The sequence below is a fragment of the Chenopodium album genome, chromosome 1 (assembly GCF_948465745.1).
Source record: "Chenopodium album chromosome 1, dcCheAlbu1.1, whole genome shotgun sequence".
NCBI classification, from domain to species: Eukaryota; Viridiplantae; Streptophyta; class Magnoliopsida; order Caryophyllales; family Amaranthaceae; genus Chenopodium; species Chenopodium album.
In genome coordinates, this window is record NC_137834.1 from 51,684,609 (window position 1) to 51,697,941 (window position 13,333).

At 38.0% G+C, this 13,333-nt stretch overlaps 1 non-coding gene across 1 annotated transcript; it reads right to left on the reverse strand.

The window, feature by feature from the left end:
• Nucleotides 1–915: 915 nt before the first annotated feature.
• LOC145565375 (small nucleolar RNA R71) lies at nucleotides 916–1,022 on the reverse strand. Its single transcript, XR_014095020.1, has one exon. It is a non-coding gene; the product is annotated as a small nucleolar RNA R71 (small nucleolar RNA).
• Between the last annotated feature and the right edge of the window lie 12,311 nt (nucleotides 1,023–13,333).

Genomic DNA, 13,333 nt, shown 5'->3' on the forward strand with positions numbered 1-13,333 from the left:
CATGTCTAGGGTAACTTTAATATCAAATATGATTCCTGTGATGCCTTTTATGTTCTTCCTAATATTTGTGATTGTAAGTATCATGTTAGGGCTAAAGATTTGATTTTTATTGCTTAGTGACATTCTAGGGTTTGTTATTAATCTTGTTAGTATCATGCCTAGGATCTTGCTATTATTATGCTTTAATATTAACATGAACATGATTATGATTATAATTGTTATAATTTATGATGATTATGAATATTATGAATATTATTATTTATATGATGATTATTTTTTTTATGATTATTATTATTATGATTATAATTATTATTTTTTTTATGATGATTATTTTTTATTTTTGTTATTGCTTGATCACACCTTTTATGCATGTTAAAAGGGAATTGGTACTTGTAATCACACTTAATGAGATAATTAATAATCTTATTTAGGGTTAATTTGATTATAATTCAAGTGATTCTCAATAATAGTTTATTTGTGCATTAATATTCAACCAACATAGATAAACAGGTTTAGGATTAATCCTATTGATTATATGTTAATTAAAAAGCGCACATGAATACGATCAGAATAAAGTAGAAGCCTATTATTAGGGCAGGTTCAATCTCTTTTAGGTTGGATTTGTACCTTCATCCCCAAACCCTTATTTGGTTCAAGACCTTATGGAGTTGACGATCTCATGGATCGTTAAGGGGTGTAACCTTCACCCTGTGAACGGTTTACAAGTTCCTAAAACTTGTTGGCGACTCTTTTGCTCTATCTTCTTCCCTTTTGCACGCCACCTTACTTTAGTGTATGATCACAGTGGGGTTCAAGCTAGGGGTTAACGCTACAAAAATATTCCCTACAATAACTGACTGGGAAACTCTTGTTTTGAATTTTTATAACAAGTATTATCATGTAGAGATAACAACTGTACTACGGAGTGCGATTCAGAACTTTGCTCAAGAAGCCGATGAATCTTTATATGAGGCTTGGGAGAGGTTCAAGGACCTACAAAGAGAATGCCCCCACCATAATTTAGCACAATGGTAGTTAATCCAAGCCCTTTACAATGGCATTGGAAATTCATCTTGAATAATTTTAGATTCTGCATCTAGTGGGGGATTTATGAATCTTAATGTTGATGATGCAGGTCAGGTTATTGAAGATATGGCGATACATAATTCCCAATATGGCGATACATAATTCCCAATAGAGACAGTAGCTTTCACTTCAGAGTGTAGTGCCGTAATTCAGAATAAATCTCCACCTAAATTAAAAGATCCGGGTAGTTTTTCTATCCCTTGTCATGTAGGCAATCTAATGATTGATAATTCATTGTGTGATTTGGGTGCTAGGGTTAGTGTCATGTCATTATCTGTGTGTTCCAAGTTGAATATGGGTAAATTAAAAGCTACTAATATTACTCTACAAATGGCCGACCGTTCTTTCAAATACCCCTTAGGTGGTGTTATAGAGGATGTCCCCGTTAGGGTAGGTAAATTTTATATACCTGTTGATTTTGTTGTTCTTGATATGGCTGAGGATTTGCAAAACCCAATTATTTTGGGTAGACCATTCCTTAACACTGCAGGAGCAATCATAGATGTGAGAAGTGGTAAGGTAACACTATTAGTAGGGGATGATAAAATTGTTTTCAATCTTAATAATACCCCTAAAAGCCCCATGACAGATGAGAAATGCTTTAGTGTTAATGTTGTTGAGAATTATTCTAACAAGCCCCAAGATCTTGAAAAAGATCCCTTGGAGGCGGTATCTTGTGTTGTATCCCTTTTAGATGAGATAGACAAATGGCAGAAGGAAGTTGATGCAATAGAAAGAGCACTCTACACCGTTGGTCTTGGTTTTGAGGACGAAAAGGTGGAATCAATCAAGCAAGTTGTGCAATTTGAGCCTACGGTTAGTGTTCCGCCAGATCGAGTTGCAAGTGTTAAATGCAATGACAATTTGAAGCAACCCTCGATCAAAGAAGGATCTTTGGTGCGTAGCATTGAAGAACCCCCAATCCAAGTCAAGGAGGATCCACCAGATAAGGTGAATTGGTGTCCCACAGGGCATGCCAGGAAGCCGCGTCGTAGCAAAAACACCGCTCGACCGGGTGAGAAACCGCCCGATCAAGCGTTAGGCCAAGGTTCCTAGTTTTTGTACTTGGTAAGAAGGTCGTGCGGGACCAAGATAAACCAGCGCTTTACTGGAGGCAACCCGTATTTTAATGCTTTTTAGACTTTTTTCTCTTTCTTTTTCTTATGAGAGGAGAGATGAGGGAATTTAATGGGTTTTATGAGTGTTTATACAGGTTTGAAAGAAAGGAGTTAGCCAAAATTTGAAGAAAAGAAGAAAGTAGAGATTTCGTCAATAAGCCTCAAGCCCGACCGGGCGCGAGAGCTTGGTTTAAAAATCAAGTATTTTCGCCCGACCAGGCGATGGGCGCCCGACCGGGCGCGAAACTCGTCGTATAAGGACATAATTGTTCGCCTGATCGGGCGAATCTCGCCCGACCGGGCGCCAGAAGAGGCGAAAATTTGAGCGTTAGATCGCCCGATCGGGCGCGAGAGTTGAAGCAAATCAGGTACATCAGATCGCCTGATCGGGCAAATGCCGCCCGACCGGGCGCGAGAGCATAATAGAATAACAAGTCCAGATCGCCCGACCGGGCGAACACCTGCCCGACTGGGCACGAGATACCCGGCGCCCCTTTTCTTCTCTTTCTTCGGTTGTCTTCCGTCATTTCTTCTTTCCTCCATAACTTTCTCTCTCTAAAACTCAAATTTTCTCTACCTTCTCTCTTAGATTTTTTCTCCAATTCTCACCCAAATTCAAAACTCTTTACATATTTTTAATCTCCTCTTCATCCTCTACATTTCTATATAAAAAATTTCGAATTCCATTCAAATAAATTTTCATACCCATTTCTACCATGGCTTCAAAGAGGGCTCGATCTATTTTCGGTAAGGGTTCTAGCTCGAGGGAGGAGGATGACCCGGATTTGCAACTCCCTTACTGGTCGATGATCCGTATTGCTAGCCAGGAATAAAAGGAGCGGCTAGAACACCCGATTGGGCGCGAGGTAATTCCTTCACGATGGTTACACCGCCCTACTTTAAAATCGTATGGTTTGTATGATTTTGTGAAACGATTTTTGAATGACATAGGCATGAGAAAATTTGTTGATATGCACTATCTTACATACCGTGAATTAACTTGTGAATTCTTGTCTTCTTTAAAAGTTGTAAATAGTAGAAATGGACCGAATTTAATTTTTAGGTTGAACAATAGAAATATTAGTTTAACATTTGTGGAATTTTGTAAATTATTTGAATTAAATTCTGAATTACCATTCCAATGGCATGCTGATTACAAAATGGGTGACATTAATCATGCTTTGACTGGTTTGCCTACTCTTGACCCCGAACATGATAGTACCAAACCTATTCATCACCCTGTCCCAAAAATCTGGCAAAGATTTGCAGGTTTGTGTTTTTTAGGTAGGAATGAGCCCTATAATGCCCAAACTAATGAACTAGCTGTAATAGGTCACTATGTGTCTGGGTTTGGGAAATTGAACATAGGTAGGTACATTATTCATCATCTGAGCAGACATATCACGACCAATACCGGCCAGTACCCCCAATTCATATAGGAGGCCTTATCACTAGAATAGTAGTGAAAAAGGCCGATTTTGTTGAGGATGGACCTCACCAACTGACCAACTGTGGACCAGATACCTACATGACTACTAGATATTTTGAGGAGTTGGGGTGGGTACGACCGGATACTGAGCATACACCCCACTAGTGTATTAGGACTGGGACCGAGCAGCCTTTGCCCATCTTTCCCCTCCCTAGTCCTGACCTGATCGCTTTTCCCCAGGGCAACCATCTTACACATATGAACTTTTAGTTTCCAACGCTAGGGGGCAAGCACCACCAGTACCACCACCAGTTCCACCACCCAAGCCACAGCCTCAACCCGAGGTGGCGTTTTCTCCGCCTCGCATGTCTCACTCCGTCCCTCATGTTGACTCTGACCCAGTTTGGGATCTTAAGAGCATAATTCAGACCTTAGGATGTATTGATCATTCCCACACTGACCTTAGGAGGATGGTAGGCTCTATAGACCAGAGGTTAGGGTACCTGGAGAGGAACTAGGGTAGAGCTCTCTACCCTATGTACGAGGATTATGCTCGTCGGGGCAACATTCCCGACGATACTATTTACCCTGACTGGTTTCAGCCTTCCCCCAAGGGATACGATAGGGATCCCACTGCCCATGGTATTTACACTGACTATTTTGCCTTCCATGGGTACAACCAGGACATTCCTTTCGGGGGACCAGCGGGGTGGAATTTTCATGCTGATTATTTTTGTGGTAGCTCTTCTTGTGCAAGTGGTGAAGGTGGCAGTGGTGGTGCAGGGTCCGGAAACATGGATGAGGATGATCAGGACTAGCTATGCTGGGCTAGTTCTCGAACCAATGAGGACATTGTCTGATTCTGTCTTGGGGGAGATTTTTGATTTGGTATATTTCTTTTTCCCTTTTCTTTTATTTTTGGTGTGTTTTCTTAGGTTAGATTTATTGCTTTCTAGGTTAGTTTTATTCCTTTCTTATATATGAAAAATACAAAAAAATTAAATAATAAAAAATAAAAAAATACGTTCCAATGAATTGTAAATCATGCTTCCCTGTGCCCCTTACTTGAGAAAAATTGTTTTGATTCTTGGTTATTAATGATAAGCATTGTGGATTAGGTAATCATGATTTGATGTTTGATTGCCTTGAAACTTTAACATGCATCAATTTTGCCCAACTACTTGTGAATATAGTGCTTGACTGGTTTATTTGGTTAGGAATGTGTGTTAGTTCCTGGTATGTCAATGAAATTGAGTATTGGTTTGCAACTATAAGTAATGTTTATACGATTCATTATTATGCACATTGAGGAGGACGAAGGCGTTCATTCTTTTAGGTAGCCTCCAGATGATTGTAGATACATTTGTTCCCTTCTTGCTACTCATGTTGTTGCCTTGACTTTTTATTGTTTATTAGCCACATTACAAGCCTATTTTGCCCCATTGGTTACTAGTCCCAAGATTGGCTTGGGGGAGCTATTAGTGAGTGAGGTGAGGGAGTTTGTAGTGTGCTTATTATTTGCACAATTTGGGTGGGTTTTTGAGAAGTTGTTTTGTTTTGATCATGTTTATTTTTGATGAGTTTGAGAGTTATATTTTCTTGGAAAAAATAAAGCATGAAAATAAACCATGATGTTATGAAAAAAAAAAGAGAAGTTCAAGAAAAAAAAAAGTGAAAAAAAATAAGTGTACTTCAAAAGAAAAAATGTTCAATGTTCAAATGTTCTAGTTGGAGGTTGATAAAAAGAAATAAATTTGAGCTTCAATGAAAAATTCAAGTTTGGAAAAAAAAATTTGTTATTCACTCCACTTCTTCATTATTATATCTTATGAGTGAATTGTAAGTGTTGGGATTGTTTATTATGATTGGAGTATATTTTGTTGATGATAGAGTTGGTTATGTAGGAGTTGTTGATCATTATTTATTTTGATCATGGGTTTTACTAGGATTTGCTCCCTATAAGCATAGCTTTTCTCTAACTTATTCCCAAATGATTCCTACCCTTTACCCTAGCCTTACATTACAAGCTTTAAAGACCTTCCGACCTTTGTGCATAGAGTTGTATGAATATGAAAGTGTTGTTTATCAATGCAAGTTATGATTTGGCATATTTCGAGTCGACTAGTAGGTTGAGCGTTCATTGTTATATACACAAGAGAGTGTGAGTTGGGAGGGCATTGTTCACATAAAGGGTTTGGTTGGGGAGCGATCGAGTACATATTTTACTCGCCACATAAATGAGAGTTGAGTGTGTGAACACTAGTCTTGAATTCTATATGCTCTTGTGGTTTGCTCTATTTGACAATTGTCAGGGAAGAAAGATAATTGGATGGATTTGATTGGTTGATTTTGAAACATGTTTATTTGATTTACCCTGAATTGTTTGTGCTTGATTTTTACTTTTAGGGGTGAAGCATATTTATTGATTCATTGATGAGATCTTTGCTTAGGGACAAGCAAAGTAAGAAGATTTTATATAGTATTTTACCCCCGTCCCTTGGTCATAATTAGTAGTGTTTTTGGCTCTTTAGAGCCACTTTTATTACTAGTTGGTGTTTTCTAGTGTTTTCGTAGATTTGGTTGACTTTTGCAGGGATTTTCCTTTTTGGAGCATTTTCCCCTGATATTTAGGAGCAATCACGAGCATTGGAGAAGCACGACCAGATTTTATAGCCCAAGGCTGGTTAGAGCCATCAAACCGGTGATTAAGGGCTCCGTATGTGTGATACCGGAGCATTTGGACCAAGTATTCAAGACCCGAAGAGGAAACCCATATTGGCCCGAAGAATTGGAGCCCAATCGTAGTCCAAATAGTGGCTCAAGAGAGCCGCCCGGCCAAAAAGGCTAGCTCCCGGAGGCGCGCCCGGCCGGGCGAGAGAAGCAAAGGTCGGCGCCCGGTGACGTGCCCGGCTGGGCGCTTGATTTGTACCTGAAGAGCAAAAAGGCGCGCCCAATCGGGCGCGTGTAGTTATTAGGGGTTAATTGCGTCGTTTAAGTTTGTTTTAGTTTAGGATTCGTATGGAGTATAAATACTTATCCATAAAAGGGTTTTAGCATCTTCTTACTTCTCTTCTTTACACTCTTACTTATTTCTCTTAGATTTTCTCTCTCTACTTAGCTTTTAGATTAATTCTTTCTCTTATACTTTTGTTCTCAACTTTATTCTTAATTCCAGATTTATTTTGGTAACGATTTCTCTTCTCTTAATCTTAGTTGTTTACTTTATTCCATTGATCATGTCTTGTTTATTTGCTTTGATTAGTTTAGTTTCTATTATGTGTGAGTAGTTTTATTTCTAGGGTTTGTGGGGATCCATAAATAATATGAAGGGGTGATTTATTATTGTTGATTGACAATGCTAGATTAATTTCCTATTGATTGATTTAATGCTCTGTGACTAGATTAGGCCTGATCTTTTATGCATGAGTTTGACAATATTGATTCAAGATTCGACAGATGAGAATTGATGTTTAGGTCTAGTTTCAATAGGCAGGTTAATTTATAAATGGTTAAGTCGAGATTCGAAAGACTTGCATGTATTATCGAGTTGTTACAATTGTCATGATTGCTTGTTGATCCCGTTCCTAGTGTTTTTTTTGTTTGGTTTCTTTGTTTGGTATTTGGTTATAGTTCTCTCTCTTTATCTTTGTCTTTGACCTAGCTTAGGCGCATAATTGAGAGTGCTTGAACATCACCGTTCCTTTGGGTTCGACCCTTAACTTGCCTCTATACTAGTATTTAGGTTGGTTAAGTGTTTATAAATTTAGTTTGACCGAGGGAGGATTAGTTTCAACAACCTAGTTCCACCCCTCGTTAAGCGTGCATTATTGGACTAGAAGCAGCAGCTAGCATATAAGGTGTGCAAAAATTAGAGGTATATGGAGATTCTAGTTTGATTATAAATCGTATACTTAAAAAATGTAAAATAAATAACTCCACAATTATATTATACAAAGCACACCTAGAGCAACTCATCGAGCACTTTGAACATATTGATTTCAAATATCTCCCAAGGGATGATAATCAATTTGCTAATGCTCTAGAAAAATTAGCCTCAATGATCAACATTCCAGATAACTTAAACATGATGCCATTATCCGTTGATAGAAGAGAAGAACCAGCGTATTGCAACGTAATAGAGGAAATAAATGACATTGAAGGATACAATCCTTGGTATGATCATATCCTCCAATATATTACTCATGGCACATATCCAGAAAATACTTCATCAAAAGAACAACGTGTTGGGGTTGGCACTTGATTGAGCTTGATTAGTGATGCTCCTAGTTAGAGTCTCTCGTAGTTGGCGCTAGTTAGACCTCTAGGAGATAGCTTGTTGACTCTTTTGATTGAGCTTTCCATTAGTCTTCGCAACCATTGATTTGCATATTGTTCCCGAGTTGCTACAATTGTCATGATTACTTGTTGATCCCCGTTCCTAGTGTTTTATTTGTTTGGTTCTTTGTTTTGTGGTTAGTGTATTACCTTAAATCCTTTGACTTTGACCTAGCTTAGGCGCATAATTGAGAGCGCTTGAACATTATCATTCCTTTGGGTTCAAACCTTGACTTGCCTCTTTACAAGTATTTAAGTTGGTTAAGTGTTTATAAATTTTGTTTGACCGAGGGAGAATTAGTTTCAACGACCTAGTTCCACCCCTCTTCAAGGCCTAGTATCCCGCATGCAACTCTTCGAGAACTTCTCTCCCTTTTTCTAGGGTAACGCACTTCAATAGAGGCATCAAAAATCCCACCTTGAAGAGCTCTCCTTCTCTCATCTCGAAGTTTGCAGCACGCTTCTTCAGCACGGCCGCCTCCTGGGGTGAATCAGGGAGCGTACCGTCCATCAGATACGCCCGGATGCCATCCATCCAAGTAGAACTTCGGTCTAGTACTCCAATGGGCTCGTCATCATATGTACTTCGTTTTTCCATTACTTCCCAAAAGACTGACCGAGGCGTATCACAGGAAGCGGAGGATGCCAATTTTGACAGCATCCGCTTAGTGTAGACACCCATTTGTGTCTCCCCAAAACCAAACCCGGTGATGAATACCTTTCACGTCGAATCATAATCGAATGAAGGGAAAGTGTGGAAAGTCTAGTGTTGCGGTTAGTTTTTATTAAAATTCTATTCTTTCTGTTTTCGAAAACCTATTCTATGAAAAAAGAAAAAAATAGTTTACTTTGGTCCATGACAAGGGTCCAATAATAGTGTAGTTGGATTGGGTTTGAAAAGAGCTTTCCAACGATATATTATAAGCCCAATTCCGATGAATAATGAGGAAGTTATGGCCAAATTACTATACTGGGCCCGGTTTGATCTTTATATGCGGCCCAATGATCTAGGGGAGGGCCTATTATGAATTATCATTCCTAATGCAATTAGGATTGATTATAGTCTTCTAGAATCTTCAAGAAGGTTCTTTTGAATCCTAATGTGATTAAGATTGATAATTAAGTTTTATGAGTTTTATTTGGAATAAAAGAAGTGTTTGAACAAAATTACGATTTTACCCCTCGTACGGAGTTTTATGCTTGATTTTAACAAAAAAGTAGAAAACGTGTGGAAAATCCTTTGCGACGCCGAACGCTTAGCGACAGAGGCTGTTCAGCGGCGTGGTTTTTTCCTTTGCAAACTCCGATTCTTTATTTATCATATCTGGACTGTTTTCATTATAAATAACGCCATTAGACCTTCGTTCTTAATCAACAATTCTCATCAAGAAAATCTTGATATTCTCTCTCTCTTTTTCTAAACCAACCTTTTCATAAACAAAATTCCACATTCACGAGATCTAGACACATATAGCATAATTCGAAGTTGCGTTCGCCTTAGACATGAAAGGTTTGATATTTTTGAGGGTTTGGCCCCAAATCTCTCTTTCAATTATTTGATTTAATTCTTTGATTTTATATTTTCCTTGAAGTTACTAACGTGTGTATTTTGTTATTAGAAAGAGGTACGAGGCATCCAAGTAAGTTCTTAAATTGCTTAATTGATATTAGGATATAGAAATCATGTTTAGATTGTTATTTTAATTCCTAGTATTTATGTTAGGATGTTTTATTGCTTCCTAGTATCATGTTTAGGGTAACAACTAAAAATTCCTAATATCAAGTATGATTGTTCTGATGCTTCCTATTTTCTTTCTTAAATAGTATGTAAGTATCATGTTAGGGATAAAGATTTGATTTTTATATATTTAGTGACATGCTAGGGTTTGTTATTAATCTTGTTATTATCATGCCTATGATCTTGCTACTATTATTATGCTTTCTTTTTAACATGAACATGATTATTTTGATTATTAATTATTTATATGAAGATTATGTTGCTTGATATTTATTATATTTGCTAGATCACACCTTTTTATGCATGTTTACAGGGAATTTGTACTTGTAATCACACTTAATAAGATAATTAATAATCTTGTTTAAGTAAATTTGATTATAATTCAAGTGATCGCCAATAATAGTTTATTTGTGCATTAAATTCAACCAACATAGATAAAAAGGTTTAGGGCTAAACCTATTGATTGCATGTTAGTTAGAAAGCGCACATGAATACGAGAAGAATAAAGTAGAGGCCTATTATTAGGGCAGGTTTAATCTCTTTTAGATTGGATTTTTACCTTCACCCGCGAACTTCCAATTTTGGTTCCAGACCTATAGGAGTTAACGATCTCTTGGATAGTTAAGGGGTGTAACCTTCACCCTGTGAACGGTTTACAAGCTCCTAAAACTTGTTGGCGACCCTTTTGCTCTAGCTTCCTTCCCTTTGGACGCCACCGGTCTTTAGTGTATGATCACAGTGGGATTCAAGTTTGGGGTAATGCTTGAAATATTCCATACAGCTTTTCGCGACTCCACTGGGGAGAATTTCTATTTTAATTCTTGAAATTTATTTCGGCAATGATTTAGAATGAGTAGATGACACTCAAAAAGTTCTAAGTATTTCATGTGCGTAAATTTGATTAACATTACTGTCATATACATAAAAAAAGGTTCTCATTGGAAAGATCATCCGTAATGAGTCAAAAACATAGGATTTTTACACGTAGGAAATTTGATGAATATCTTTCACAACTAAAATCGAAATAATGCTGCGAAAAAGTGGAAAATTTAAGAACACAGATAGCTGCTGAGGCATGTAGGAATTGGCGTCAAGTAATCAGAGCCTATCGCTGAAGATATGGCTCTGTCGCCGAGCGACAATTATGTCGCCAGGCGACAAGGCTCATATCCTGGCGACAGTCCCTGTTGGCTAGCGCTGCGTTCTTCCAATACCGAGCCAGAAATACGCGTTCTTGTTTCGACCAGTTCTAGCACTGTTGGCTCGATTCTACTTCCTGATTGTGTTTTTCTCACTTTTTTGAAACCCATATGTGTCCTACATATGGACATAACCCTCTGGGAATTCATGCTTCATCTACCTAATTGAACGCTTTGAGCAACAAAGGGTACATCCGAGAATGTTGAATTCACCAAACCATGGAAGCGAGTTTAACTCATGGGGTCACATCCACTCTCGCCAACCCTTCCAAAGGTAAGGCTCCTGCGCGGTGCATCCGGACTCATAAACATGGACCCTCTTTGACTAACCCATTTCCCGAACTTTAGAGAACTATAGCCATGGTTAGGTTGCAAACTCATTGCATCATATTGTGCCTACTTGACTACTTTTGCATTATTTGTTGTGCATACTCTATGTGTTTTTCCTAACCTTTTGTTTGACTTGTGTTTAAGCCTAAATAAACTAATTAATGACTAAAAGGAGTTTGCATAATTAATTAATTAATTGATTTGAGTAATTAAAGTTTAATAAATAAATCGAAACTGACTTAGTACGACTTTAGGCCTGTCCCGTAGAGTAAAAATACTTAAAGCAGTCCCAGATTAATGCTCCAGTAATGGCACAAAAATTTGGACTGCACCGCCAAACACTATTGTGCAACACCGTGCGACAACCCTGTCATCGGGCGCTGCAATGCAGTGTGCGGCGACAGAACTGTTGCTTTGGCAACATTTCAGATTTTTGCTCGAGTCATCAAGACGAGTCTAATTGAACAGTTTATTAATCAGTTTGGTTATTTTGTTAATGGCAGTAACTTTATTTAGTCCCTAATTGATTCTAAGCACTTAGTCCCATGGTCTTACACAAGAGTCAAAGCATGTCACTCGCACTCACAAATAAAGCACACCCTAATATGAATGTACACTTTGACCATGTCTAGAGAGTCTTTTATGCGCGTGTTTTCCGTCATTTTATTAGGGGGGTAAGTCGGATATTAATCCTCCAATTAAACCACTTATTTGAACCCATATACTTGCTTCCCAAAAATATGCACCCTATTTTTTCTTTTTTCTTTTTCTTTATAAACTAGTAAAGTCAAAGTAAATTTGAGTCAAGTCATTAAAACAAATAAAATGGTTTAATTTACAGCGCGTGGTCAAGAAAGGATGGGCGTTTAATCAGAGACAGCCTTTTCATTCAAGTACAACTTTTTGATAAACCAGTGAGTTGGAAAAGAAAAGCCAAGAAGATAATGGCGAGTCAAGAAGAAGTCAATGAGCTCAAGAAGCAAATGGCTGGTGTTACTGAGATGCTTAAGACCTTAACTTTTCAAATCAATGACCCTGTGAAGCAACAACAAATGGAGCTCATGCAAGAGAGCTTGAGCAAGACATCTAATGATTACAGGTTCCAGGGCATTAGCTCACAAGGGGTCTCGGTGGACAAGGAGCTTCATCAGCAGAAGTTCAACGCCAATGACATCCCAAAATTCAAGGCAACTGATAACCCTTATTTTCATTTAAGAGCCTTTGAGACTATAATGAATATTAAGGGGATTGATAGGAAATTATTTCATTCTTTATTTTCTCTATCTCTTGAAACTGTTTGCCAACAATGGTTCTTTTTCCTTGATAAAGAGAAAACCTCTACTTAGGAATCATTTGTAAACGCTTTCATTGATACGTATAAATGCAATATTCAAGGTGAAACTGATCATAGAGAACTTGAAATGCTTAAACAAAAAGAGAATGAAGGTAAGAAAAGGAATCTGTGAGGATGTTCATTAAAAACCTTCAAGAAAAGTACTCCAAACATCTTAAGTACCAAAACAACTTACATACTTTCAAGGTCGTCTATGATATTGGGATTAACATTGAAGACAACCTTGCTAAACAAAAAACTGCTAATAATTTCCAACAGTGGCTGGAAAGGTAAGAAGAACGACAATCCTTCTTCTTCCTAAACCACCCACTCAAATAATGTTAGCACCTTTAATTTGAGTGAAGTCCTTTCTATGAACAACCAAGGACAAAAGAAACCATTTAGGAGGAACTTTACTCCTATTGTTATGAGTTATGGCACCGCATTTGACCGACTGAATGCAAAAGGTCTTATAACTCCTATTGGACCATTCGGGGATCCACGTGTTGAAAAGAGGACAGCTAACTGGAACCCCAATGCACATTGCAAATATCACCAAGGCAAGGGACATCTCACTGAGAACTGTTGGAAGCTTAAGGAAGCTATCCAAGACTTGATTGACAGCAATAATCTTCCATTGCCCCCTGCAAGCAAGAAGCTAAGCATTAACAATGCACCCCTCTCCCATTCTTTGGCTATCTCTAATGGGGAAAACCATGTCTATACTTCATCCCTCATGCTATCGAAGAAGAGGAGGAAACCTTT